General features: G+C 49.6%; 1 long non-coding RNA gene across 1 annotated transcript; it reads right to left on the reverse strand.

Annotated features, from left to right (window-relative positions):
• Positions 1–1,448: 1,448 nt before the first annotated feature.
• LOC140690873 (uncharacterized) lies at positions 1,449–2,826 on the reverse strand. The gene is made up of 3 exons (XR_012066213.1): positions 2,703–2,826; positions 1,679–1,901; positions 1,449–1,579 (listed from the first exon to the last, which is right to left on the reverse strand). It is a non-coding gene; the product is annotated as an uncharacterized lncRNA (long non-coding RNA).
• Positions 2,827–4,031: the final 1,205 nt, after the last annotated feature.

Here is a 4,031-nt window from a genome sequence, read left to right on the forward strand (position 1 = left end):
CCAGCCCTGTGTAAGATCTTAAGTTACAGACGCGGCGCGGAAGGCCCCGGCGAGCAGGGCGGCCACACCGCGCTCCCTTCACGCTGCCCGTTACCACGCCGTCATTTATACGGGAAAGCCTGTAGCGCGGCCCTTGGCCCCGGGCCCGACACGAAGAAAGATTGCTCAGAAACACGTAGCCTTCACTGCTTTTATACATTCAGTGGCCTAAGGAATGAAGAGAGGGGAGGGGGCTGGGGGAGGGGCCCTCACCTAGTATTTTCTCTGACGCTGCCCCCAGCCTTTTTCCCTCCAGGAAATTCTTTCCAGTTCTCTTGTAAAAGGCCTCATGGCGAACCAGTGAATAAAGCCCCCATAGCGGGCTGGCTTTTATAAACAACACAAGGAAGCTACTGGGGGAGAAGCTATTGACTTAGCAGCTGAGGCACCTGAAGGAAGGAGCAGGGAGGAGAGAGCGATTACAACTGGGTCTTGCTGGAGAGCGAAGTAGGGCAGGACGCATCACGTGACTCAGTGGCCCAGCTTGGGAGGGTTCTGGACCATTTCCAGGAACAGAAATAAGGCCCCAAGAAGGTGGGAAGTGAGAGGGTCGCTGAGTGGAAGGATGCGGGAATCATCTGGGTTTGAACCGGCCACCTCCTGGCTCCTGCCCCGCACTCAGCAGCCGGAGCGACCCGCAGGAACGCCGCCGACCCCTAGGAAACCACGACAGTGAGCGGAAACTGTGACTTTAGTCCCTGTAAAAATCAGCGGTATTTGCAGGTCCTGTCACAGCTGTTGCCGCTGTCGTGAAGTACCCTTGACCCATGTCACTCTGTCAAAGTCACAGAAGTCCCAGACCGGCCGCTAGGTGCATCGTGTGCGTCTCTAAAGAAGCACGTGTAATTATGGTATCAGGTCTGTGATTAATACTGTGATGGCTGGTTTTTAAAGTTTTTTTTAAATAGTCAGTTTACAATGGTATGTTAGTTTCTGGTGTACAGCATAATAATTCCATTATATATATATATACATATTCCTTTTCATATTCTTTTTCATTATAAGCTATTATAAGATATGGAATATAGTTCCCTTGTGCTATAAAAGGACCTCGTGGTTGACCTATTTGCTATGTAGTACTTTTGTATCTGCTAATCCCAGGCTCCTAGTTTATCCCTCCCCCACCCCACTCCCCTGGTAACCTATGAGTCTGTTTCTGTTTTGTAAATAGGTTTTAGCATCTTTGCAAACCTGTGTACTTTATGCTACACATTTTAAAATATGTTATTCTGAGGAGGGGTCCCTGGGGTCCATTAAACTGGCAAAGGGCTTGGCAGCACACGTGGAAAGGACAGCCCACACGCACGGCACCCTGAGGCACTGTGGCAGGTTCATTTAGTGACGTGTTGGCTCTTTCCAAAAAAAAAAGGCTTAAGTAGCTTGGGTTTAATCTGCTTTATTTAATTTTTTTTATTTACTGAAGTGAAACTCAGGTAACATGGAATTAATCATTTTGACATGAACAGTTCAGCAGCATTTAGCACCTTCATCATGTCGTATAGCCACCGCCTCCTTCTGATTTCAAAACATCTTCCTCATCCTGGAAAGAAAGCACCAAACACATGAAACAGTCGCTCCCTCTTCTCCCTTCCTTGAGGCCCCAGGCAACCATCCATCTACTCTCTGTCTATGCATTTACCGATTCTGGAAGTTTTATAAAAGTGGGACAATCCAGCCCGTGGCCTTTTGTGACTGGTTTCCCTCACTCAGCATCGTGTTTTCAAGATTCGTCCGTGCGGTGGCAGGTATAGGCGCTTCCTTCCTTTTTCTGGCTGAAACCTCCTCTGTTGCGTGGGCCCACCGCCTGCTGCTGTCCCCTTCATCCACTGATGGACCCTTGGGTGGTTTAGGGGTCTAAGGATCTTAAGGAAAATTCCGATATTTAATTCACAAGTCCAAGATTATCAGGCGTACAGTTGTCACTGAAGTGCAGGGTGGCGTTGGCCCCACCTCCTGTGGGGAACAGTAGCCACCACGTGTCCAAGCGGAATGTGACCAGAAAGTTGGATCTGCAAATGGTCCTGACTGTGGGACGCATCCATCCCTAGCCAGGGCGCCAGGGCGTTTTCACAGGGGTGATTCCCCTCTCAGAAAGGGTGCTGTCATGGTCTGGAGGTTTGTGTCCCCCCTGAGCCCTGCGTGGAGGCCCTAAGCCCCAGTGCAATAGCATCTGGAGGTGGGGCCCTCCTGCCGGGGTGCCGCCGGGATGAGAGGAGGAGGAGACGCCAGCACTCCCTCTCTGTCCCCCCGAGACACAGGACGCCGGCCTCTGCGGGCCAGGAGGCCGCTCTCGCCCTACGCCAGAGCTGTGTGCACCTTGGTCTTGGGCATCCCAGCCTCCAGAACTGTGAGAAATGATTATCTGTGGCTTTAGCCACCCCGTGTGGGATATTTTGTTTCAGCAGCCTGAGCTGACTGATACAGGCGCCTTCTGTTGTGAGGAAGCAGGGCCAGCGGGCCGTGGAGGCTGGGGACAGGGCTTCGTGTCTTGTGACCACGTCGCAGCCCTGCCCAGGGCGACAACCCCACACCTTCACCTTGGCTCTGCCCCTCCCCCTCCCACCCCCGCGAGCCAGGGCTGTCTCTACACCCCCAGGAGGTCCCCTGGGTGCCTGCAGCTTCTCGTGATCCGCCTGCCCACAAAGAGCTCCATGTCTTCTCACCCCAAACAGATTCAGGCCCCTCGGTGACCCTGCGGCCCAGGCTGGGAAACTGTGGCCTTCGCTTTGTCTCTCCTTCTTCCCCGAGATTTTGGTTGAAAGGTCCCTGGGTCTTGTTAAGACATCAGACTCGAAGTCTTTGCATCTGGTCTTTGTTCCAGTTCCACCATCACCATGGTTTCCAGCCCTTCATCATTTCCCACCTGGACAGGTTTTAGTCTCCTGTCTTCCTTGTCTCATGCCTCAGGCTCCAGTTTATCCTCCCTACTGCAGAGGGAACAGCTCCGGACTTGGGCATAGTTTTGTTTTGTTTTGTTTTTCTGTTTTTTTAACACAGAGAGCACAGCCAGGGCAGGGGCGGGGTGGGCGTGGGGGCGGGTATAGCTCAGTAGTGGAGCGCATGCTTAGCATGAACGAGATCTGGGTTGAATCCTCAGTACCTCCTCTTAAAAAAAAAGCTACAAATTAAAAAAGAAAAAATCTGCGGTATACATCGACCGATCCCAGAGCAAATATTACATAAAACCAACAATTAACAACCAAAGTGTAAACTACAATCATACAAAACAAAAAGGCAGCCACTTGGAAACTGAAACTTCCTCTCCTAAATCTTGGATTAATGATAAATCAAGTATATAATTAAAAGAATATATATTTATATATGGACCACAAAAAGTGTTATCAACTTTATTTTGCAAAATAAAATGTCAACAAAAAGAAAAGCTTTCCAGGACCTACCGTCACCATCACATAATAAAAAAAATTACAGCAAATGAATGATAACCACCCTCCCAAAAAAAGAATAAAATTAAGTAGAGCAAAGCCTCGTGACTTCCTTTTCTGTCATGTCCGCTAAGACTGAAGGACTTCTGTTCAGTAAAAGCAGAGAAGTAGCCAGGCACTTGGAGCCACTGGCCGACAGGGAAAAAAAATCCAAACTCTACCATACTGTACAAGACCACAGTTCTTACAAACAGCGCCAAAAAGGAAGCCAACACACCAGGATGACAAAATAAAAAGTGACCTGGGTCCGAGAAGGGGCATGTTTTAAGGAAAGGGAAGCTACACGAGCTGTTTGAAGCAGTGTTTTGGAGAAACTGAAGGAGAGACAGCACGCGAGGTAGACAACAAGCAAAGGTTTGCCCAGATCGCAGAAGGAAAAGATACACAGGAAGACGCGGGTAGGAATGAATGATGGTCTCTTAGTAACTGGCGGAAGTCTGACCGCCAACAGCATCAGATATGCCGAAGACGATCATTGAAAGAAAAGCTCATGATGAAAATGGAAAACAAATATTCTAAGGCCGCAGTTTTGCATCCACACAAAAACAG

This window comes from Vicugna pacos, chromosome 32 (genome assembly GCF_048564905.1).
Source record: "Vicugna pacos chromosome 32, VicPac4, whole genome shotgun sequence".
In the NCBI taxonomy this organism is placed as follows: Eukaryota; Metazoa; Chordata; class Mammalia; order Artiodactyla; family Camelidae; genus Vicugna; species Vicugna pacos.